Genomic DNA, 27,133 nt, shown 5'->3' with positions numbered 1-27,133 from the left:
TAACATAATTTTACATAATATTTTTTCGATATCTTGTTTAATAAATTGGATGTACACAAATTTGCTATTATCTTTACAGTTATAAAAATAAAATGTTTTTCCTCTTTTTACTAGATATTTTCTTTATTTACATTTCAAATATTATCCCCTTTCCTGGTTTCCCCTCCAAAAACACCATATCTCATCCCCCTTCCCCTGCTCACCAACCCACCCACTTCTTCCCTGTCCTGGTATTCCCCTAAACTCGGGCATCCAGCCTTCTCAGGACTAAGGGCCTTTCATCCCTTTCATGTCCAACAAGACTGCTCTGTGTTGCATATACAGCTGGAGCCATTTGTCCCTTCATGTGTATTCTTTATTTGGTAGTTTAGTCCCTGGGAGCTCTGGGGAAAAATAAAACTCTTTGACTTTTATCTATGAATTGTGCTTTCCACGTTCTACCTCTTTGTTCTACAAAGCATGCAGTTTTAAACCTGTACCTCAGCATTGCAGCTGAGCAAATTGGAATAGTTAGGTGATGTCAAGCTGTAGATAGAACTAATCCAGTGTTTATATTTGATCAAGCATAACACTTGTAGCACATGGAAGCCCAATTTTTCTCATAATCTGTCCATTCTATACTTTTGAGACACTTTGCTCTTAGTCCTCACAGTTTTGTTGAGAGTTTCTTCTGAGCATTCATATAGTCATAGTGAAGTAACGAAGACATCTGCTCAGTGCAGTGTTGCTGAGAAATGCTATGCATCTTTTCCTGTAAGATTGAAAGAGATATCAGTTCTTGAATATATTACTCATGCATCAATCCCCATCAATTCTCTTTGTGCTCATTTTCTAGAGAAATTTAATGTATGTTGTAAATATATGAACATATTGGTTCAAGGATCAAAGCACCTGATCTATCAGCATAAGCATATTCAAGAGATTTCTTAAAAATTTAATGAGATTGAAAAATGTCCATGAATTCTTGCATTGTATGTCATATAACACAAATAATCCTATCCAGAACTGCAGTAAGTGTGGATGCTCTAAACACAGGATGCCTCTATTGAATCAGAAAATAGAAACAATCATAAATGTGATCTTAGTGCCTAAGCTATTGGTATCTTCTTCAGGAAGTTGTCTCCCCTGCTAAAATGTTCATGGTTATTCCCCACTTTCTCTTCTATTAGATTTAGTTTATCCAGTTTTATGTTAATATCTTTCATCCACTTGGTTTTGAGTTTTGTGGAGCATGGTGATAGATATGGATCTACTTGCATTCTTCTACATATTGACAACCAGTTAGACCAGCACTGTAGGGGACCACTGGAATCAGACATGTCTTTCTCGGGCCTGAGCAGGGTCAAGGTGAAGGCATTAGTCACAGGAAGTAGTCTGGTCAACCTGGAACTGTTGCTGCTGACTGTACCCTGAGATCGTGATGAGACCCAGTATGCTGACATATACTTTAGATCCTCTGTGAAAGTCAGGTTGTTTATCTTTGCTGGTTGCTTACCACATCCTGTTTTATTTTTTGCTACCAAATGCTTTACCATATAATGGATATGTGAACCTACATTAAATGAGACTTGATCAGAATCCTGTCTTGTCTCCATTTCTTGCATGCCTTACCCCTAGGTCCTCACTCTGTTAACAAACAAGTGCTCATGAGTGCAGAAATTCATTTCTAGGTCTTTGATTCTATTCCATTGACCAGCCTGTTTGTCTTTAAACCGATACCATGTATTTGTTTTTGTTTTTGTTGTTGTTGTTGCTGTTTTTATTTATATTGCTCTATAATACAGCTTGAAATCAGGGACAGTGATACAGCTTGAAGTTATTTCATTATACAGGATTGTTTTAGATTTCCAGGGTTTTATGTTTCTAGGTTTAGGTAAAGAAATATTGTTCTTTCCAGGTTGGTAAATAATTGTGTTGGAATACTGATGGGAATGTTGTGGAATCTGTAGAGTGTTTCTGGTAAGATGGCCATTGTTACTGTGTTAAGCCTACTGATCCATGAGCATGGGAGAAACATCTGTCTTCTATCTTATTAAACTTATTTCTTTAAAGTTTTGAAATTGACATACAGTTATTTCATTTATTTGGTTAGACTTTATATTTACATTATTTGTGGCTGTTGTGAAGGCTTTTGTTTCCATAATTTTTTCTCAGCCTGTTTATTGTTTATATATAGGAATATGTATGTATGTGTGTATGTATGTATGTATGTATGTATGTATGTAGGTAGGTAGGTATGTAGGTATGTATGTATTTATAATTTGTTGAAGGTGTTTACCACCTGTAGGAATTTCCATGCTTGAATGTTGGGGATCACTCATGTATATCATCATATCGTCTGAAAATAGCAATACTTTGGCTACATTCCTTCTAATTTGTATCCCCTTTATCTCATTTAGTTGTCTTATTGATCTGGCTAAACTTCAAGGTACTATATTGAATAGATATGGAGAGAATGGAGAACCTTGTCTTATTCCTAATTTCAGAAGATTTGCTTTAAGTTTTTCTCTATTAGTTCAATGTTGTCTATTAGCTTGTTGTATATTCCCTTAATTGTATTTAGGTGTGAATGTTTTATCCCTCATCTCTCCAAGACATTTATCATGGAAAGGTATTGGGTCCTGCCAATGGAATTTTTAGCATTTAATGAGATGCTGTGTTTTAATTTTTTTCCATTTGTTTATATTGTGGACTATTCTGATGGATTTTCAAATGTTGAATCATCTCTGCATCTCCAGTGCGAAGCCTACTTGACCATGATGGATGATGTTTTTGATGTGTAAATGGATTCAGTTTATAAGTAATTTATTGAGTACTTTTGCATCAGTGTTCATGAGAGAAATTGGTCTGAAAGTCATTCTTTGTTGAGTCTTTATGTGATTTATGTATCAGGATGACTATGATGTCATAAATGAATTTGGCAGTGTTCCTTCTGTTTCTATTTTATGGAATAATTTCAGGAGTATTGGCCTTAGCTATTCTTTGAAAGTCTGTTACAGTTTTGCACTAAAACCATCTGGCCATGGGCTTTTTTTTTTTTCTTTTTGGTTGGGAAATTTTTAATGACGGCTTTTATTTCCTTTGGGGATATAAGTAGATTTATTATTATTATTATTATTATTATTGATCTGATCTTGTTTAACTTTGGTAAGTGGTACCTATTGAAAAAAGTATCCATCTAATTCAGCCATTAGAAACAATGAATTCATGAAATTCTTAGGCAAATGGATGGAGCTAGAGAACATCATACTAAGTGAGGTAACCCAGACTCAAAAGGTGAATCATGGTATGCACTCACTAATAAGTGGATATTAACCTAGAAAACTGGAATACCCAAAACATAATCCACACAGCAAATGAGGTACAAGGAGAAAGGAGGAGGGGCCCCTTGTTCTGGAAAGACTCAGTGACGCAGTATTCGGGGAAGTGGGAAGGGGTGGGTGGGAGGACAGGGGGAGAGAAGGGGGCTTACGAGACTTTCGGGGAGTGGGGGGCTAGAAAAGGGGAAATCATTTGAAATGTAAACAAAAAATATATCGAATAAAAAAAAGAAATAAGAAAAAAGTATCCATCTCATTTAGATTTTTCCAAGGATTCTTTGGATTTTCGTGGTGTCTATTGGAATGTACCCTTTTTTTTCTGTTTTTGTTAATTTGGATATTTTTTGTCTGATCTTTAGTAAGGTAAAGTAACAGTTTGTCAGTGTTCATTATTTTTTCAAATAGCCTAATTTTGTTTCATTCATAATTTGTATTTCTCTCCTTTTCCTATTTTATTGATTTCAGCACTGAGTTTGATTATTTTTGCCATCTATTCATCTTAGGTCTGTTTTTTTTTCTTCCTTTTTCCTTTTCCCTAGAGCTTCCAACTGTGCTTTAAGACTAACAAAACATATATGATAAAAGGATCCATCCATCTGCTATATACGAGTAACACACCTTAACATCAAGAATAGACATCACACAAGGAAAAGGTGTTGGAAAAACTATATCAAGCAAATGAAGCAAAGAAGTAAGGTGTTATAGCATTTTAATATCAAACAAAATATACTTCAAACCAAAGATAACTAGATGATATATGGAAGGACACTACATATGTATAAAGGAAAAATTTATCAAAAAATTGCTATTCTTCTGCACCTAGTATTAAAGATAGATTTTCTCAGATATTAAATCCTAATCACATTCTTCCTTAATTCTGTATTATTTCCAGTCAAGTTAACAAAAGCCAAAGAAATCTGAGAGGAAGGAACCTTAGTTAAGGGAATACATCCCTAAGATTGACCTTGGGCAAGTCTGCATGGTGTTTTCTTAAGTACCAATTGATGAGGGAGGATACAGTCCATTGTGGGTGTTACTATCACTGAGCTGTTCCTGAATTCTATAATAAAGTAGGCTTAGCAAACCAGTAATCAGCATCCCTCCATGCCTCTGCTTCAGCAGGTGTCTCCAGGTTCTAGGCCTGTAGCATTGTAAACCAAGTAAACACTTTGTTCTCCCGCTTGCTTTTTGATTGTGATGTTTCATTAGAGCAACAGAATCTAAGACACACTTCTTTTACTCCTCACAGTTCCTCTGTACTTGTCTTCCATATGGATCCATACCCTTTCAGTGTTTCATTAGAAACGAAAAAGCTTCTAAGAGATGGTAACTAAATATAAGAAAATGAAAGATATAAGATAAAACAAAGCCCATCACATTGAAGTTGGACAAGGCATACCACAAAAACAAAATACTAACAAATAAAAAAGAAAAAGAGCTTCAAGAGAAGCACAAAGAATTGAGACTCACTACTTCACACAGTCAGGACTCCCATAAAAATACTAAATCGAGAGCTGTAATATATACCCGGAGAACCTAATGTAGACCTAATAAGTCATGTGCTTGCTATAGACTCTGTAGGCTCATATGGCCTTTGTTCATTTTAGAGGGCCTTGTTTTCTTTGTGTCCTCCAGTCTCTATGTCTCTTACATTGTTTTCACCTTTATTTCTGTTGTATTACTTGACTTATGATGGGGAATTTGTTGGAGACAAGCCATTTAAAGATGAGTGTTCCATGGTCTCTTTCTGTGATAATATCTGGCTATGAATATTTGCACTTAACCCCATTTGATGTAGGAAGGAGATGATCCAAGGGTGGCTGAATAAGGCAATGATCTATGAAGACATCAGAATATCATTTGGAGTCATTTTATCACTTTTTATCCTATGTCTCTGGGCAATTTTGTCTGGTTCTTGGCAGCCCAGGCTAGCAGTGTCAGGCTTTGGTTTTCATTTCATGGAGTAAGGCTTTAAGTCAAAATGGACAGTAGTTGGTTACTCCTACAGTTTTGTGCCATTGTTGCCCTAGAATATTTTGCAATTTGGAAAGCATTATAGATCAATGATATTGTAGTTGGGATGGTATTTTTATTTCTGTTTTAAGAACCTTAAATAATGACCCTCTCTATCCCCAAATCCCAGGGAACTGGATTGATGGCTCCTCATAACTTCTTCAAGTTGGATATGGGTGATGAGATATTATGAAGGGGGATGGGGAAGATCAGGAGAACAGTCTCTGATATCTGTGTCCTGGCTGGATCCAGCTGATGTCTAAGACATGAGGAGCCCTGAGCAGGTCAGTTCAGCTTGCCTGAAGAGGAGACTCAGCAAGAGTGTATTTTCTGTAATATACAAATCTCAAAGCAAAATTTTAGTATCATCAACATAATCTTTTTGTTTGATTTTTTTGTGAACTAATTTTCTGGAGGTCTCCCTCTTTCAAATCTAATCCATATAATTTTGGAAGGTATATATACCTAAATCACCTTTTCCAAAAACACAAAAACAACACCTTTTCCCCAAATCAGCATATCCTTAAGCCAGTAACTAGAAAAACCTTCATTTTGACCTCTCTCCAAGAGGGATGATAAAACCACAAAACTCAACATCACAACCATTTTCAAAATCAAAACAATCTAAAACAAATGACATATTGTATGAGCCTCTACTTAGGCATTTATTATTTCAAAAAGCAAGAATAGACACTTAAAATTTATATGTAGACCATGTTAACAGAATATGAGTCTCCTCTGGATAGGTAAACTATTTTTATAGCATCGTAATATAATTGTATGACCCTTATATCTGTATCTGTTTATAAGCAAGCAGCTAGTCAAAGCAGGATTTAAAATAAGAATTCCCATGGCACCCAGGTTAGAATTTGAGCATCATGTTAAGATGCATTAGAGCAATATATCTTTATAGTATCTTTTTGTTTGGCTCTCTACCCAGAGTAGCCACCTTGTTATATTATTTATCTGTTGAGCTCTCTACTTGAGCCACAGTCTTCTATTAATTAATACCTGACTCAAGTAAGCAAGTTTTATCACTTCACTCTCTACTCTAGACTCAGTGACTACTTGTCTATCCTAGTTTAATTAAAACAATCTAAAACCAATGAAGTAAACTAAAGGAATACTTTATGAGCCTATTAGGGCTTTGCCAAGTAGGAGAATGTCACCCAAAATTTCTCTGAGAGCCACATTAGAAAGAATTAGAAAGAGTTTTCTGAGGAGCAAGACACACAGAGCAGAAGAGCCACCTTGGTGAAGCCTCTGAAACATTGTCATGTGAATGAGGTCCATGTTACCAAAACAGATGGAAGAACTGGGGTGTTGGAAGACACCATCTTTTTTACCTTGGATTCTCTTAAACTTCCTTCTGGATATGTGCCGCAACCAGATGATGTTGTCAATGTGGTTGCAGTACAGAGTATTCAACCCAACTATTTCTGGAGAGCAGTTGCAATGACCCCAGTAGTACTGTAGGAACCAAACCCCTGTGTTCCTCCTTCAATAATACTTATATGAGTAGTGAAGGACCTGGTTTAATGCAAGTTTTTGAAATAGTAATAGCAATAGTAAGCCAAAATACATGTTAAATACATTTTTGTTTGTGGAAATGCCCTGGTAATTATTTTTGGACTCACTTTAGGAAGGTGTCTAATCTACTCAAAGATATCCTCAAATTGTTTTTTGTCTACAGCAAGGAAACAACACTGCATATTACAATAAATTTTGTTTTTTTCCAAGGTCAGGAATGCTGCTAGTGGCCTTGTTTTTCCCTTGAGAAACATATACAGGGAGGCCAGAGGTAGATGTGTGTAATTTAAAGTTTTGGATGCCTTCAATTCTGAGTTCCCTCCTGCTGTGTACAGTGTTTACTTTTCCATGACATTTTTCATTTTCCATTACCTGCTCAGTTTGCTAAATTTAATATTTTTTTCTAGTAGACCCCATCTTCCCATGTTAGAATGCCAAAGCCATACACACAGTGTTGTTGTTTATTCCATGGTCTCTCAGCAGTGCTCGGTGGCTGGGGCAGACCGCACATTACTACCTTCAGTAAAGCTGTTGTTTGAGCATCAAAAAAAAAAAAAAAAAGAAAAAGAAAAAAGAAAGAATATGAGCTTCCTATGGCTAAGTAAATAAGCAATATCATCTTTCTGTTTGACTCTTCCCAGAGCAGCCATCTTGTTATATCATCTATCTGTTGAGCTCTCTACCTGAGCCACAGACTTCTATTAATTAAAACCTGCTTATAGTAGGTGATTATCAATGTTCTCTCTAATTGGAGTCAGTGACTAATTTTTCCTATCCTTGTTCCCAACCTCAGGTGAAATCCCCCCACATGATACAACAAAACCTGTATATAAATCTATCTTAAGCAAATAATCCTAATGTTAAATGCACAGTTTAAAACCTCTGCCCAAAACATTGGGTGCCAACTATTGTGGGAAATATTAAAATGAAACCCCTGCCAACTCTCCACTGTGGCTCTGGACTGTAATGGACTCTTTGGAGCAGTGTCTGTCACTCTCTCCAACTCTCCTGTCCCATGAGGGTGTGGTCCAGCTTTGGTATCCACACTAGCTATTACAACACTGCTATCTCAATAGAGTCCACCTCCATATGACCCCAGGTCCCCAGCTGGCCTAGTCACTTTTCAGCCCCCGTTTAGCTATTCTTCAACAATGGTCTCAGGATAGCAGCATGGTTCTTGCCAGTTTATTTCCTTTTACGCAAATCCTACACACCACACAGGCAGCCAACTCTCCACCATCTGCAGATCCACATTCCAGTAATCAAGTAAATCAAAACTCTTTTTCTTTCTTTATTTATTTTAAGTCATCAAAATAATTTAGAATAGTTAAATGCCTCTTAAACATACATGATATCTTCTCAAGATAAGAAGTATGCACTCAACCAGTTTTTAAAATCTGTTTGGAACATTAAGCATGACAGAAGTAGGAAAAACTCTTAAGAAGTCCTCTATGGAGGGAAAATGTGAATAGTTCCTGATTAGACAGAAACCGTTCTGTCTCCAAGGAAGAATACCCAGTGTAACTATGGCTTCATAGAATGAATTGGGTAGGGTTCTTTCTGTTTCTGTATTGTGGAATAGGTTTCTTTTATTATTTTCTATAATCTTTGTTTACATTCCAAATGATTTTCCCTTTTCCAGTTCCCCCTTCCTGTAAGTCTCATAAGCCCTCTTCCCTCCACCCATTCCCCAATCAACTCCCTCCCACTTCTCTGTCCTGGCAATCCCCTACAATGCTGTATCAAGCCTTTCCAGGACCAGGGCCCTCTCCTTTCTTCTTCTTGGGAATGATTTGATATGTGAGTTGTGTCTTGGGTATTCAGAGCTTCTAGGATAATATCCACTTATCAGTGACTTCATTCCATGTGTGTTCTTTTGTGAATGAGTTACCTCACTTAGGACAATATTTTCCAGTTCCAAGCATTTGCCTAAGACTTCTGCTTTACTGAGCACCCATCCTCCTCCTCTACCCCTCTTAGATCCTCCCCCAATATCCCATCCAATCATAGACACTCTCTATACTGATAAAATTGGACAAAAAAAATTTCTACAACATAGTTCAAACTCAGAAAATGTGATTGTTGATACACCATGTCGTTTCAGAGAATCAAGGTCAGAATAAGATTACTGGCGGGAAAGACCTGTATGCAAAGAGACATTTAAGGAAAACCATATTGTAACCTTATATGTAAATGTTAGAATGGTAGAGAATTTGCACATTCAGTTCAGTTTGTAGAATCATGTCAATTATATTTTAAGTAAATTTTGCTCCTTTCATAACTTTTATCCTTGATGTGATGAACAGTGTTCCTATGTCACTTCAACAAAAATAATGTAGCACTTAGGGGCAAGGATTAGACTTAGAATGCCTGCACTGGAAGCCAATATAGAGAATACTTCCATAGCCACCATGACCTTCCCTGTGGTGCTGTGGTAGACAGGGAGGAACGTGACCCAGACTGTGCAGAACACCAGCATGCTGAAAGCCAGGTATTTGGCTTCATTAAATGTGTCAGGTAGATTCCTTGACAAGAAAGCCATGAGGTAACTACCAAAGGCCATGACTCCCAGGTAGGCAAGGGTGCAATAGAAGGCAATAGCTGAGCCCTTGCTGCATAGAATAATTATGCATCCATGTTCAGAATGAGCATCCATGTCAATAAATGGAGGAGATGTTGCCAGCTATATGCCAGAGAGAATTATCTGCATCAATGTGCAAACTTGAATGATGAAAGTAGGGGCGTTTGATATCAGCAGGCGTCTTGCTTTTCTCCCCGGAGCGGTAAACTTGAAAGCCATAACTACAATGGTGGTTTTGGCCAACACTGTGGATAGAGCCACAGTAAACAAAATTCCAAATAAATTTTGCTGCAGAATGCATGTAGCAGGGTTTGGAAGGCCAATGTAGAGCAAGGGGCAGAGGAAACAGAGGGTCAGGTGATGAGCAGGATGTAACTGAGAGATCTGTTATTGGCCTTCACAATCGGAGTGTCTCTGTGGTTTACAAAGACCCAAATAACAAGAGCTGTGAGTGCAGAGAATCCCACAGATATGAGTGCGAGTCCTTTACCCAAGGTATCATCATAGGCCAGAAATGTCACAGTTTTCTCCAGGCAGTGTCTCTTCTCTGCATTTGCATAGTGAGTTTCTGGACATTTTTCACACTGATCCATACCTGGTAGAAATGCAGTTGGTCATGAATTCATTTCTACTTTTCCCTTTAGCCTAATATATTTTACATTAACAACTCATTAGATTATTATTAAAACTGTGTTACCTTGTCACAAAGACATAAATAAATGACTATTCTAAAGTGAATAATCTCCCAAGTTAAAGTTTCTGTTTCTTTCATAACGTCACATGAGCAAAAGCAGATTTTGTAGGAAAGGTTCTTTTTCACCTTACAGTTTATAAATATATCACTAAGGGAAAACAGGCAGCATCTCAAGGTGTGATATGGAGGTAAGAACTAAGGCAGAGTCCAATGGTGGTGTGCTTTTTCCTAACCCGTCTCTGCTGTCTTTTTCAAGATTCCTTGTTATATAGCTCAGGGTCACCTTCTTAAATTTGGAACCACCACAGTGGAGTAAGCCAATGCACAAAATTCTTTAATCAGTAGTATGAAGACAGGTGTACCAGAAGGCCAGTCCTTGAAGGGATATTTTAATTGTGATTTTTTCTTTTCACATAAGTCTGGCTTCTGTCAAATAAATATAGAAAATCCTCAAGACACCACAATCATTAGCCCATTTAATTTAGTTGCATATTGAATATTCAAATAATTTTCTCTATTTTTACCAAAACGTTCTGCTTATATTTTATAATATTATTGAAACATATATTTTAATAATAAGAATACCAAATTACACTGCAAAAAAAATCACAATTATTTTTTTTGCTCAAAAAAATCTCTTGATTCTACTTTTGTTTTTGTCCTTTGTTATTAGATGTGTTCTTTATATACAATTCAAATGTTATCCCCTTTCCAAGTTTCCCCTCCAAATCCACCCTATCCCATTCCTCATCTCCATGTTCACAAACCAACCTACTCCCACTTCCCTGACCTGGCATTCCCCAATATTGGAGCAATGAGCCTTCATAGGTTCAAATGTCTCTTCTCTAATTGATGTCCCACCATGCCATCCTCTGCTACTCATATGACTGGAGCCGTGGGTCCCTCCATGTGCACTCTTTGGTTGTTGGTTTTGTCCCTGGGAGTACTGGTTGGCTCATATTGTTGTTACTCCTATGGGGCTGCAACGACCTTCAGCTCCTTGGGTCCTTTTTCTAGCTTCTCCACTGGGGACTCTGTGCTCACTTCAATGGTTGGCTGAGAGCATTCCCCTCTGTATTTATCAGGCACTGACAGGGATTCTCAGGAGACAACTGTATCAGGCTCCTCTCAATTCCTATTTTTCAATAGATCATGTGAATTTGATTTTAAGAAAAATATTGCCCTCTGAATTTTACACCTAATGATCGTTGTCTCGAGCGTATGAAACACTTCCATATTTTATTCATAAATTCCCATTGGAGCATTCTCATGTAGAACTTCATTTGCTACCACTAAATACTTGTCTAAAGCTTTTCTTACCTTTCCCCACCTCATTTCATATTTGCTGGCAAGGAGGTTTTACATATGCTAGTGCCCATGTGATGATGCTAGAGAAAATTAACAGGATATAATCCCTTTGTCTATTCTGTGTTCTAGTATCAAATTCATGTCACTTACTGGGAATTAAGTTCCTGTAAATACATGGACAAATCCATGACTATTAAATTACTAAATTTTGGAAAATCCCATAGTGAAATATTGTTCAGAAAAACATCTATGTAAAAACCCAGAATAGACTGCCTTTGTTCTTTCTAGAACAGATTTAGATATTAATTCTTGTGAATTGAACATCCAGATTAAAAAACATATATTCTACTTATGTTATTAATATCTATTTATTCATTTCTTATTCACATTTCACTCAGGATGAAATTTTCCATGTTTTGTGAATGTTTCTTTAAAAAAAAACTTTACTTTTATATTTTCATGAAACATATAGAAAAACTATACATTTACTTCTTTTACAATCATCTTTATTTGAGTGTTTCTTATTCTTTCTTACACTCTCCTGTCAAAATAGAAAACATTTTCTCCATGTGATGTTTATTGCTCATGTTATCCAATTCTGTTCCATCTTAGATATTTCTGTTAAATTTTAGCTTCTAATGAGTATAATATGTAAGGAATGTTAATCCTTTAAACAATTACCATTTAAGTTAAAATTGTAGAAATTTGCCTAACAGCTATCTCTGTTGCAGGTGCCGGGATGGAGGCTTGAATAGAAGATGTGTCAGATATTCATTGTATTGTCAAAAATTTTACCATTAAAGTGCATTATGTAACAGCAACAACAACAAACCAGCAATTGACCTATAAGGGAAATAATTACTTCTTATAGGATTTTAGATTTGTCTTGAAATAAAAGTTTACCATTTCTACTATATTGATCAGTAATTGATTTAGGTTTGAATGTTCAATATATGTGTACCTGTCTTTTTATTTTTATTTTCTAGTGGTGTTAAATATTTTACATAAAAATCACATTAGAAAACTCTCCAACTATGAGGAAAGAAGTACCCAATGAGGCACAGGAAGCATTTAGATCATCAAACAGGGTTTCAGAGAAATAAAACAAACCAGACAGGTGCCAGCTGTCAGCACTTGAAAGCCACCCACTGGTGGATATCCCGATTCCCTCAAGTTACTCTCTGACCTCGACATGCATACAACACACACACACACACACACACACACACACACACACACTAAGAAACATGAAAGTAGAAGCAAAAATAATTATGAGGAGAAAGGTTAATGAGACTGTTAAAAGATAAAAAACAAGGGTGTGGTGTAAGAGTATTAAGATCATGATAAAATTCATATTTCTGTGAAAATATTCTTATATAACAGATATAACATAAATATTTACAATGAACTTTTTAAAGATGTGATAAAAATAAAAAAGAATGCTACATACCCAACATCAACTTTCGTAAACTTCTTTATCTTCTTTAATCCCAGATTTTGAATCTGAATATTCAGTATATCATCCAGACAATTTTTCAAAATAGTTCATATAAGTGGCCATTATGTCATCTTTGTAAATTCCATCACCAGCTCTAGTATCACATGCAGTTTTCTTTGTGAAACTTAGTTTCAAATAGAACAATTGTAAAGTCATACAGCTCTGTATCATTAAACACATTAATTTATATAAAATGTTTACAGAGTTGTGACAAAAGCAAGCTTATATAATTTTAATAACATAAATATTAACTAGTGAGTGATGTTTTATTATGTCTTTATTTCCTTAAATAATTTGAGGATAACAAAGTTTAAGCTTTTTATGCTATTCCTAAAGAGTTTGGGTTTACAGCAGTAATAAAAGAATAGATAAGGTAAGACAAATTACTACCTAGAAGATTCGTTTGCTTATTTATACCCTTTCATTGAAAATAGCTTTTCTCATGCAAAATATCCTGATTATAGTTTTTCTTCCCTCTACTCCTCCAAATTCCTTTCCATTCTCCTACAATCTGAACCCATTTCTTTTCTGTCTCTCGTTAGAAATGAACATCCTTCTAAGAGATAACAACAAAACAACAAAATAAAATACAATAAGATAAAACAAAAACCTTCACATTGAGTTTGAACATGGCAAACCAATGAAAGAAAAAGAGCCTCCAAGAGGATGCATGAAAAAGTAAGAGACTCACTCATTTGCACACTAAATGAGGTGAAGATCTCAACAGAATTCTCAATAGACTAAACTCAAATGGCTGAGAAACATTTATAGAAATGTAACACCTCCTGCTTTCAAGGATATGGAATAAGAGACCACTTATCTATTACTAGTGGGAGCAAAAACATGTACAGCCACTCTGGGAAAAAGTATGGTGGTTCCCTACAAAGATGAAGGTAGACCTGCTTCAAGATTCAGATCCACCACTCTTAGACATAGACACAAGAGATGGTATGTCTTACCTCAAGGACATTTGCTCAACTATGCTCATCACTGCTCTATTCACAATAGCCAGAAATTGAAAACAACTAAGATGAACCCTCAAACAGAAGAGTGGAAAGCAAAAATCTGCTACATTTACATAAATGAGTGTTAGTCATCTGCTTAAAAAATGACATGAAACTTGAAGGGAAATGGGTGGAACAAATAATTCATGAGTGATGTAACCCAAACTCTGAAAGACAAATAATGGTATGTATTGTATGTGGCTATCAGCCATTAAGCAACTGATAACTAAGCTACAGTCCGTAGACTCAGAGGCTTTAGGCATAGAGGAAGCGATGGGGTAACACATAAATCTCCCGGATAGGGGAAAATAGAATGAACATGGTTGGTAGACTAAGGTTAAAGGGGATGGGAACATGAGTATGAGGTAGGAGAAAAGAAGGAGCAGATACAATTGGGGAAAAAAATGTGAAGAGTGACAGGAGGAATTGAGTGGCATTTGAAGGGTCATATGAAAATTTAGTGTGATGGAAATTTCCTAAAATATATGGAGGTGATCTTAATAAAGTCTCCAAAAAATGAAGGAAACAGAGTTCTAGGTACCTATTCTTTTGTTGCATCACACCATCATGGTCTGTAAGCTCAAATCAATATACACTGAGTTCATATAAGAAGAAAAAATAACAAAATTAGAAATATACATGTGATTATAGAGGTCATATTTGACAAAATTGGGTTCTCAATATTGAGCTATTATTTTGCTACACAGTATTTTTTAGATTTCAAAATTTTGTGCTTGGACAAGTCAGAATCTACAAGAAAAAAAGATTGAATTTCTGTCTTTCTTTTTATATACACTAAGTTTCATTTTAAGTGGCCTGATGCAAAAGACTATAGAGAGATAATTAACATATATACTAATCCAGCAAACGCTATTAAAATACCTCTACCTCTGTCATTTTTTGGAGTGGATCAGATCTACTGTATGTGATTTATTCTTATAACTTGTATATTTTTAAAAATGTTTTATATGTATCTTTCATTGGATGCTAGATATTATAATTTTTATATTGCTTGTTTCTAGATAGTTTTATCATTAGCTTTGTTATGGGACATAAGTGGTACAGTTTGAATGAAGAAAATTTAAATATTTTTAAAATGACATATAAGTAAAAGAAATGATAATTATTTGGAGTATTATTAAATATACATTTGAAATTAACTTTTAAAAATATAGGACTGCCTAGATAGCAGAACGCAGGTAGCTTTGAACAGCACCAATATTCCTCATAGATGTTTTTCGTTTTTACTTTATTAAAAAAAAGAGAAATTTATTTGTACAAATGTTGATTAGGGTCCTTTGATATGTCACACCCAACTCTAATAAAATCTGTGGGTAAAGTATAGCCATGACTTGCAATGGAAATTGAATTAGTAATTTCCACTTGACAAGGAGTCTATTATTTGATCATATATGATATGTCCCTTGAAAACATGAAAAGTATGAAAAAAGATTTATTTTATTAAGAACCACCTGTCTTTTTGTTTGTTTTTGTTTTATTGAATATTTTCTTTATTTACATTTCAAATGTTCTCCCGTTTCCCGGTTTCTCCTCCAGAAACCACATATCACATCACCTCACCCTCTTCTTTGAGGGAGCTCCTCCATCCACCCACCCACTCCCACCTCCCTGCTCTGGCACTCCCCTATAGTGGGGCATTGACCCTTCACTGAAACAAGGGCCTCTCCTCCCGTTGATGTCTGATAAGACCATCCTCTGCTACATGCTGGAGCTATGGGTAGTTCCATGTATACTCTTCACAGACCACATGAAGCTCAAGAAGAAGGAAGACCAAAGTGTGGATGCTTCAGTTCTTAGAAGTGGGAACAAAATACTCACAGGAACTATTATGGAGACAGTGTGAAGCAGAGACTGAAAGAAAGGAAACCCAGAGACTTCCCTACCTGGGGATCCATCCCAAATACAGTCACCAAATCCAGACACTATTGCAGATGCCAAGAAGTGTTGCTGGCAGGAGCCTGAGATAGCTGTCTCCTGAGAGGCTCTGCCAGAGCCTGGCAAATACAGAGGCAGATGCTCACAGCCAAACATAGGACTGAGCACCGGGTCCCCAATGGGTGAGTTAAAGAAAGGTCTGAAAGAGCTGAAAGGGTTTTCAACACTATAGGGAGAACAACAATATCAACCAAACAGAACCCCAGAGCTTCCAGGGACTAAAGCACTTCTCTTTTTAAACCCAAAAGTTTAAATTTTTAGATAAGAAAGTAAGTTATTTATTTCCTTCCATCCCTCCAAATATACACATCCATGAAGAGTTAAACTTCACTCTGTAACCATGGAAGTTCTTTGAATTGATCTGTGCTCATACTATAGAAATATAGTATGAACTATAGTTCATACAATAGCCACATCAAACACCTATGTGAATTTACTATGTCTTTAGTCTTGTTAGTATAATGATAAACAAGTTCACATATGCTCAATGTTGAGTATCAGTATATTCCACAGAAAGAAACTAAGTGTCCTTTGTTTTATGTTAAATAATATAAATCAATAGATAACGGAAGAAATTAGACCCCAGAAAACCAAATAATCCTATTAAAAATGGGGTACAGAGCTAAACAAAGAATTTTCACCCGAAGAACTTTGGATGGCTGAGAAGCATCTTAAAAAATGCTTAACATCATTAGTCATTAGGGAAATGCAAATCAAAACAACCCTGAGATTTCACCTTACACCAGTCAGAATGGCTAAGATTAAAAACTCAGGAGACAGGAGGTGTTGGCGAGGATGTGGAGAAAGAGGAACACTCCTCCACTGCTGGTAGGGTTGCAAATTGGTACAACCACTCTGGAAATCAGTTTGGCGGTTCCTCAGAAAACTGGGCACATTACTTCTGGAGGATCCTGCTATACCACTCCTGGGCATATACCCAGAGGATTCTCCAGCATGTAATAAGGATACATGCTCCACTAGGTTCATAGCAGCCCCATTTATAATAGCCAGAAGCTGGAAAGAAACCAGGTATCCCTCAATGGAAGAATGGATACAAAAAATGTGGTCCATATACACAATGGAGTACTATTCAGCCATTAGAAACAATGAATTCGTGAAATTCTTAGACAAATGGATGGAACTGGAGAACATCATACTAAGTGACATATCCCAGTCTCAAAAGATCAATCATGGTATGCACTCACTAATAAGTGGATATTAGAAAATTGGAATACTCAAAACATAATCCACACATCAAATAATGACCAAGAATAACGAAGGAGTGGCCTCTGGCTATGGAAAGACTCTGTAGCAGTATAGGGCAATACCAGATCAGGGAAGTGGGAAGGGGTGGATGTGGGAATGGGGGAGGGAAGAGGGCTTATGGGACCTTTGCGGAGTGGGAAGCCAGAAAAGGGGAAATCATTTGAAATTAAAAGAAAAAATATATCGAATTTAAAAAGGAGATATTAAGTAAAAAAAAAAGAAATTAAGGAATCATATCTCTTTCAAAAATGAGGTATTTTTAATTCAAGGCATACCAGGAAATGAAAATTATATTATGCAAAATAGTAGATGCTTGTTACCTTTTGTATTCAACATGGAATGACACAGTGCTTACTGTACAACCCCTGATTATAGTTGCATTTTTACTTTCTTGTTTGACACGATGTGTCAATTTTGCCCAAGTTTCCTTGGAAGTAATTATCATTGATGTCAATATCCTAGCATGTGATCACAAGTGTGTGCTTCAGACTTTGGCATATTTACTTCTGCAACTTTAGGTGGATGGTCATGTGCCAGGTTTTCTTATTTCAAAAGCAGTAAAATGATTTTGATCTATACCATAATTTTGTTTCTAATACTTCTAATGAGATCATTAATACTCTTTTGGAATCTGGGCATAAGTTCAGGAAATACTATTCAAAATTAGGATTCTGGTTCCAATTATATCCCATAAGTTTATTGCTGCCTCTGTATTACATATTGTTCACAATACCCAAATTTCATTGTGCAGCCTATTGTTTCATGTGTCCATTGTGTTAGAAATGACCCGGCAGTAAAATCTTGGAAGTTAATTTAGAAGTTTACTTATTCCATACAACAAAAACCAAGTAAAAACAATCCCACTGGAAGAAATATCTTTCCTCGTCACCAGAGTGATTCAAGGCTGTGGGGGAATTATGATAGTGTGGCCAAAAACACCCACTATTTGCATGAGTGATAACTGTGATTGAAATATTTTTTTCAAAATGATAAAGACACAATACTCAGAATTTTGTCAATTAAATTCTATGTGTAAATTAAACTTTCATCTCTCCTCTGTGAAAGTGGGTTGGGGAGGCTACAAGGCCCACGATGGATCAAAAATTTGAATCAATTGTATTCGTTGTTTTAAGAGAAAATGAAGGAGTATTAAGGATTCAGTGAAGGAGTCAGTGAACACGGACATGGTATAGAATAGAGTTTATTCAGAATAGGGGATGGGAGTTAGTGGTAGAGGGAGAGAGAGAGAGAGAGAGTGTGTGTGGAGGCCGGCCATGACCACGTGGAGGGGGGGGAGAGCCCCAGGGGCAGAGAGGTGAGAGTAAGTGGGAGAGCGGTGAGCAAAGAGAGAGAGGAGGAGCAAGTAGCCCCTCTTATAGTGGGCCAGATCTCTGGGGCGGGGCATACCTGGCTATTGCCAGGTAGGTGTGGGGTGGAGCTTACACAAAACCCCAACAGAAAGTATAGGTGTAATGTTTAAATCGTTAAATTGAAGTAAAGAAATGGCCATGTGCTTCACATGCATACTTTTCTCCCTTTAGATGAGCTCTTTTGGGTTTCTTAAACAACTTTTCATTTACCTGTCTTATTGGAGATCTCATTCTCTGGGCAAGGTATGCAGTCAAAGCAACAGGCAGCCTTGCCCTCCAGGCTGACTTTCATGAATCCAGGACTGCAGTCCTTATTGCATACGGACTTGGGAGTCTGAAAAAAAATTAATACAGAATACAAAATGTCAGCTTGTTATCTGCCCCTCCCCCTACAGCATTGAGCTGGGCTTTTCAGCCCTGACCTGCGATTTTCCTGGCCGCCAGCCCCCACCCCTTCCCTTGTGTTATCCCTGGCCTTTGTTCTTCTGAGAACAAGACAGCTTCTTTCACCTGGAAATCAAGGCAGCCTCAGGGCAGTCTCACCTGGAAACATCCCCAGACCTGGGGACATGAAGTCCTTTAATCCTAGCAGGTGACCAGCTGAGAAGAGGAGCCAATGAGTTCTCGGATCTTTCCTTGAATTCTGGGGGCAGGGTTTTATTCTAAAGGCTATATATTAACTAAATATTAGTAAAGCTTTTTGGTCTTGATCGGCTAATGTCATCCTGACTCAAATCTAGGTATTTTTTCATTGTGCATGCCTGTGTGTTACTCTCTGTGCTAAAAATCAGAAAAGTGTTTCTCTTACTGTTCCCATGTACATTTAGATTTACATACCTTAGGTGGTAAATGAGTATTTATAGGAACACACAAAAAACATTTCTTACAAGAAACATCACCTACAAAATGCATTCAATAATTTCTGCTTAATAATTGCTTTCTTTTAGTTCAGGAACATTGAATGTCATTACTTTCATATATTTTCACTGAAATTTTTGGCATTACATTGTACAACGTGTCATAGCTGAAAGAAAAGTGCAAACCAAAAATCTAGGTATTTTCTGTTACTCCACATTTTCATGTGGCACAGCCTACAAAGTTCATTCTTTCTTAAGTTAGGTCCTAAGACTATAAAATCTTTTAGATTTATAGAAAATTTTAAAGGTGGGATGAATAAGGGGTAAGTTAGGTCACTGGGCAAATGGTTAAGGAGTGCATGTTGGGACTACAGACACATCCTGTCTTTGAGATTCATGGCTACAGAAAAGAGTATTATAAGTCATCATGTCTGTGATCTGTACTATAAGCCTGGTATGAATTAATGCCGTTGGCTAAGATAGGGATTTATTGCTGTTAACAGACACCATGACCAAAACAACTCTTATAAGGACAGCATTTAATTAGGACTGGCCTATAGGTTCAGTAGTTCAGTCTATTACCATCAAGGTAGGAGCATGGCAGTGTCCAGGCAGGCACAGTGATGGAGGAACTGACAGTTCTTCATCTTCATCAGAATTCCACTAGGAGAAGACTGACTTTCAGGTAGCTAGAACAAGGAAGGGTCTTAAAGCCCATGCCCACAATGACAAACTTCCTCCAGCAAGGTTACAAATTACAACAATTCCACACTTAACTAATAGTGAATTCTCCAAGTCAAGCATATTCAAACCATCACAGTCTCCATAAAACAAGTATTTGGGCATTTTGAGATGTGCTTTTTGCATTTCATTTGATAAGCTTTAATGACCTCAAAATTACTGCTATTATTTTTGACAATTGAATGAAGTGGTAATTGGATCAGTAGCAGCCACCATGCCTTTTTTTGATTTCCTGATTATGTATGAAATGTTCCTAGTTTCCTAAAATTGATACTGTCATGTTCCCATAATATTATGGGCATTTAACTGTGATGTTAAGACAAAAATCTTTCTTGGTTTCCATTAATTTTGTCAACTACATTACTCCAACAAGCCACCAACAAGGTACGTGAAAAATGGACACTATTCCACTTTGCTGTCTTGTTTGGCGTAAGCTTAAAAGCAAAAGGCCACATCAAGATTGTCACTAAGTTTGCTGTCTTACAATTTCCTTTATGTGATAAAAAAATCATGCAAATATCAATGTATCCACAGAAAGGTCTATTTTATCTTATATATCTAATTTCAATTTATCAGTGGAAGTAAGGAGAGGAGTTAAGAGTGGAAAACTTGAGAAATTAATTGAAATTGAGAAAATGTGTTTTTTCTGCTGTTTGGCTTACATACTTTTTTTGTTTATTGCTTTCTCATTTTGTTTCTTAAAAACTAAGAACCACCACTTTTTTGGATCATTTTTATGGATCCCTTCATGTCAATACTTTATTAGAACTCTACCTGACAGGTTTGCCTTTATTCAAATAATTTGTAAATATTTTTATAGAGATTCTTCTTGCCCAGTAACTCTACTTTATATCAAGTAGTGAAAACTTAACCAAAACACTGGAAGTCAAAAGAAACATCCTGTCAGATGGTTTGTGACAATATTATGACAAACTATTAATTTATATTCTGCCTTTAAATGCAATAAATAGATAATTGGAAAATATTCAGAGACACATCCACCAGAATAAACAATCAGTAAAATTCCTTATATTGATAGCTATGGGTACATTGATTGGGACTAATAAATAAACAACCAATGGATATTAGATCCAGAAACATATCTCTCTTATTTACATGCATTAGAATCTTTAAAATAGAACCACACTCACCTCTGTAAATCCTATGGGCCATTGAATTACATCTTTTGATATCAACAATTGTTGCCTCTTGGGAGTAATTGTATAAAAAGTTCCCACTTTCACAAATAGGGAAAGGTATTTTGGGAAATTCCAAAAGTTGTTAATATCATACTCTGGATCTGTCTTCTTTGCCCAATCCAGAAACACATGGTCACCAACATAATTTTTCACTTGAACATTCTTCAGAAAAGGGTTAAGCTAAAATATAAGTAAAATCGTGTGATAAAATTGGAATCATAGAGGTATAATAACAGAACTGCAAATAAGAAGTTATTTCCTGAATGGAATTTAGAATGTTAATGCTGTTTTAAATTAAGTATCTATGGTATTGAACAAAAAAAAAGCTCAGGAGGAAATAACTAATATTTGGTTTCTATATTGCCTGTTTCTAGAGACTTTACTAACCCAAGCATTACCAAATGATCAAGTGATATGCAGCACACAATCTCAACTTATCAAAGGTAGCTGTCTCATTCTATTTTATGAATTTTTCATAGCCTTACTGTGGAACATAAGATTTCTTGAGTTTTGTAAATAGTCAGGAGTTGTTTAGGGACCACAACAATTCTAGTAGTGTATAGGGAAATTATGCACGTAGTTTTGCTCTTTTATTTGTGAGAAATGGACAGTTAAAGCTGGATTTTCTTTTTTTTTTTTTAACCACACTGCTCTTTTATTCAATGGAACATCCCTCCTCTCTTAGTGAGTGGTGAATCGAACACAGAAAAAAGGCCCAGAGAAATTTCTGTAGATGAACCAGTGAAAAGAACGCTCATCGCACCTTGCTGTCAACGTAATGACCAGGGAAGGGGCAAAGAAGCAGAACAAAGAACGAGGGTCACAAGCCCCAGACACTGCAAAACATCCAGTCGGCTGGGGTCAAAATGAAACATAAAGGGAAGCTTTCCAAGAAGCAGAGAAGCAAGTGGATTCTGAGACAGCTTGGGTGATCAGAGCATGGAACAGGCTCCAGGCTGGCCTATGGTGGCTTGGGCTGTTCCCCGTACTGCTGGCAGGATTGCAGGAAGATGTGAATTCCCACTCCCAGATTAACCCTATCGAACAATGTCAGAATTATCAAAACACTTTAAAATATGTCAAAGATAAACCTCCTATCTTTTCTTTGACTGTGGCCGGGCCCTTCAACAATTAGAACCCTTGGACCCACCACCACCACCACCACCACCACTACCACCACCACCACCAAGCCTGCCATTAATAGCCAAAGCCTGTGCCTAAACCATTTGCCCCTGTCCCCTTGGGAGGAGAGGAATGGAGACAAGAGGAAGGATCCTATCTGCAGCAGAAGAGCGGGAGAGCATCTCCTTGGATGGAGTCTGAAGAAAGGAAAAGATAAGGAAATAACAAATGAAAAAGATTAAAATTAATAAAAATTTCACATTAGGGAGGCAGCATGTTCCCAGTTCTGTCCACAAAAATAACTCAGCCTGCTTTGCCGAACCATCCTGTCCACCAGGGGCGCTGCCTCACTCTCAAGGCTCAGCCATCACTGCCATGGGGAGGGAATCTTTGCTAACATGGAAAGGGGATACTGGAAGCCATACTGCTGCTGAGCAGAGGAGGTAGCAGAGGCTGCTGCTGCTACTGCTGCCATGGAGAAAGGGGACCAGAGGGAGAAGGCGGGGTCTGCACTGGGAGGTGGTGGAGGCAGCTGCATCACACCTTTTCTTGATGCAGGAGATAGACCCCAGAGCCAACAGGCATACATCCAAGGTACTGATCCTTTGGAGGAGGACCATGGTGCCCAGGTGAGTGGGGCTCTGGTTCATTGGTGGTGATGGTGATGGTTGTGGTGGTGGTGGCTACATCCAAGGTGGTAGTGGTCCATTTGGGTTGTGCTTCATGGGATGTCCAGAAAGCCCACCTGTCAGGCTGGATAATGGGTGTGGGGAGTTGTGGGGCCCACCAGGACCACCACCACACATGCCCTGATAGAGCTGATTCTCTAAAGGACCAGAATTCATCCAGGGTGGGCTGATCTAAGTTGTAGACATGAGAGATGGAGGGGGTGGGTTGCTGGCAGGGGTAGCAGGTCTTGGTGCACTAGCCAGGGTTATGGTACCCAGAGGTGGTGCCCACAGATGCAGGGACAGGAGCTTTCCCTAGCTCAGTCAGAGAGGACAAATATTCTTTATCCATCCATGCTGATTGAAGGTCACCAGGCCTCTGAAATTTGCAATCAGAAGCAATGTGACCAGCCCATCCACACTTGGTACACACGGTAGTATGGGTAATGCTGTGTGTTTCTGAGGTTTGCCTGGGTCTTAAGATCCTATTATCATCTTCCTGTAGAGTGCCATTCAAGCAAGTGAGCTCTCGAAGCTGCATTTTCCATGGTCATTCTGGTCCTCTGGGGTCTCAATACCCTGTTTTAGAATGTTTCTGATGTGCTCTACTGCCTTTTTCACATTCTTCATCTTATTGGCAGCAATTGTAGGGAGCACAAAGAGGTTCATCTTCCCCTGGCAACATCTGAACATTTTTATGCCCAACTTACCCTTCTTTCCCTGAACCTTTTCCGGGTATCATGATCTTGGTGTTGCATTCCTTCTCAATGTTCTTCAGGGTGATCTCTCTGGGTCCAGTTAGGAGCCCCACAAAATTGATTTCTGGATACTTGTCTTGCTGGATCATTACTTTATCGCTTACACGTGTTGCTGGATGCTTGCAATCTGGAGGTGGTTTAAAGTAGGGTTGAGAGCAACCATCTCCATACTGAGGGTGTGCGGCTCCTCTTCAAGCTTATTGAGGGTACAGAAATCTAAGCTGCTTCCCTTCACTGTTGTAGATTGGTTCAGGGGAAGGGAACCTGTCCTCAGGGTTAGTGGGGGATGCCCAGGTCTCCTGGGCGCAGTTTACAAGTCAGGTCTTCTATCTGCTGTTCCCACTATATAAACACTTTCTTATCCGGAGTCAGTCCACAGGGTGGGATAATTGTAGGCATGCCTGGCATCAGTCTTTTGTTCCATTTTGTCTTGGTTCTGTGAGATCCTCTTCTTCCTCTTACTTGGGAAGTCCAGAGGCTTGGCCTTCACTCCAGTTGTCATAGCTCCCAGGCGACTAGCACTAGTGGTTCTTGGAGTGGCTTCTGTTCAGGAAATTTCCAGGAGTCTGAGAAGGAGGGGACCCAACTAAGCTGAGTAAGAGCGGGGGAGCCTGTCCTCACGTGGTGGACAGCAGAGCCAGACACACAAAGATGGAAGAGAGAGGATGCTGTGGGGGTGGGCTAGGTGAAGTCTAGGATTGGTAGAGCACCAGTATTTTTTTCCCTTTCCTTTCCTTTCCTTTCCTTTCCTTTCCTTTCCTTTCCTTTCCTTTCCTTTCCTTTCCTTTTCTTTTCTTTCCTTCCCTTTCCCCCTTCCTCCTTCTCCCTTTCCCCCTTCTCCCCTTTCCCCTCTTCCCCACTTCCCCCTTCCTCCCTTCCCCTTTTCCATTTCCCCTTCCCTTCCCTTCCCTTCCCTTTCCTTTTGTTTCTTTATTTGTGTGTGTGTGTGTGTGTGTGTGTGTGTGTGTGTGTGTGTGTGTGTATTTTGAGACAGGCTTTCTCTGTATAGTCCTGGCTGTCCTGGAACACACTCTGTAGACCAGCCTGGCCTCAAACTCAGAAATCTGCCTGCCTCTGCCTCCCAAGTGCTGGGATTATGTGTGTCTGCCACCACCGCCCAGCTGTGACTACTTCTTTTCGATACACATTGGGATTGATCAAACCTAATGGTCAGGCGACTAAATGGCATCTAGGAGGTGTCAGAGTGCACACTTCTTGTTACTAGGCAGACAAATCTAGATTTTCATACTGAGATATTACCAAAAGAAATATTGCTGCTCCTACAACCAAAGTCAGAATTATTATTTTAAATGAAAACTTCCAATAGCCTACTCATAATTTGCCTAGACTTGAGCGTGCATTGATCTATATAAGCTCTTAAACATATAGTACCTCATATGCTTTCTTGAAATAAAAACTAGAATCTAAAATAACTAGTTTCAGAGCATTTATAGTATCTGGTGTCACACGTCTGGTGTTATAATAGAGTTAAAGAAATCTTGCTTGCCAGGGAAATAACATAGCCCTATCTTTATTTGCCCGTGCTTCAACTTGAACTTCACTGAGAGTCATCTCCTGGAGACTTTGGGCCACTGCATGCACAGCATTGTATACATTATAACTCTCTTCACTCATGACCATATCAAAAATATTCCCTGGCAACAATTCCAAAGAGGCATTTGGCAGGCAATTTTCAAAGATTTTGCAACCATAATCCAAAATTGAACAATTGAAAAACCAATTCCACAAGTGATGAAGATAAAAGTCTTCTGGATACTTGGTAGGGGTGGCTTCCTGAACAAAATTTGTGAAACCAAAAATATCCTCATGGTGAGGTGAAAAAGTCAGAGTGCCAGGGGAAACATGGAACATGTTATATTCATCAAAATCTCGGCCATTCCATTTTGAGTACATAACCCAAACTTTCCTTGTTATATACTTGTTCCAGCCATTTACTATTCTAGCCAATAGAAAAGCAATGTCTCTATAAATCACAACTACATTTGCTGATGATTCCAGAATTATCAGCTGACTAGTGAATGATAAAGTATATAATGATTCTCCCATGACAGACACTGTTTCTACAAAAGCTATGCAGATTATATTTCTGTTCATCTCCTTTCTCATGTCTGACAGAAACTGAGCACCTCTGTGGTCATCTGTGATGAAGAGTTCCACCCAAGTCCAGTAGAAATGAAGCATCAAAGAGACAATGTCATGCTTCAGAGATGTATCTTTGGGAGCCACCTGGTATAGAGATGGGAACTGGCTTAGTTCAGTCAGAACCTGGCCAAAAGGTGCAAAAGTAAGCTGAAAGGAATAAAGTATTTTAAACTGGAGAAGAATTGCAATAATAAACAGTCCTAAACAACAGATTGAAATAGTAGAGATAAAAAAGTATTCATCACTTATTAAATTTACATCTCACTTCCTGAGAATTTTCCCAAAATTACTGAAATGTCTCAAGGTTTCAAGTTATTCTATACAATATATGAACGTGTCTTTGTCTCTGTAGCTGCTCTTCTGTAGTAATTAAAATCTCCCCTTCTATTTTGTACACAGCTAAATGTGAGAAAAACTACAGGGTTACACATCACTCATCTGAGGGAATTTGTAAAGATGCAGCACTGACCCAATAAGTTCAGATGTTTTCCATGATATTCCAGTGAGTGCAGCAGCTGACGTGCTCTCTTCTCTACAGCTGTAATTAGGGAGGAAGATGCTGAAACCTGTGAGCCAATAAAATACACTCCTCATCACATTCCTTTCAAAATGTTCGAGATTATATACTTCAAGTCCCAGAGAAGTGTTTGGTAAAATATGGGAGTTTTTGTTTATCTCCTCGACGGCAAATAACAGGGCCAAAACAAGCTGGTAGCTATATGTACGCATCCTGCAAAGAAGTATTAAAGGTTTCAGATGGGGGAACTCATAACTATCATATCTAAAACTTTAGTGCAAGTGTCTCTACACAGTTTAAAGATTGTGCTTTCATACTGCACACCTTTATTTCCACAAATGGATGGATTCAATTAAAATGGTGTACTATGACTTTTGTCGTTTGTGAGATATGGAAGTGGGATATTTACTAACTATAGACCCTAAGGAGCTTGAGTTCTCTGAACTTCAGGTGTGTAAACATAACATAATTCTACCCATGAATGAGGTGGGAATTTCTCAAACAAAAAGACCTCTGTTCTGGACATCTCAGAACCAAAACCATGAAAAACAATTGTTTCTCCATTAAG

At 37.8% G+C, this 27,133-nt stretch overlaps 2 pseudogenes; both read right to left on the bottom strand.

Moving 5' to 3' along the window:
- Positions 1-9,107: 9,107 nt before the first annotated feature.
- On the bottom strand, positions 9,108-26,777 carry LOC127667417 (vomeronasal type-2 receptor 116-like; annotated as a pseudogene).
- LOC127667749 (splicing factor 1-like) lies at positions 22,820-24,387 on the bottom strand (annotated as a pseudogene).
- Positions 26,778-27,133: the final 356 nt, after the last annotated feature.

Source organism: Apodemus sylvaticus, chromosome 17, assembly GCF_947179515.1.
Source record: "Apodemus sylvaticus chromosome 17, mApoSyl1.1, whole genome shotgun sequence".
Classification (NCBI taxonomy): Eukaryota; Metazoa; Chordata; class Mammalia; order Rodentia; family Muridae; genus Apodemus; species Apodemus sylvaticus.
Note: the sequence above shows the minus strand (reverse complement) of the source record. Positions and strands in the feature narration are given on the sequence as shown.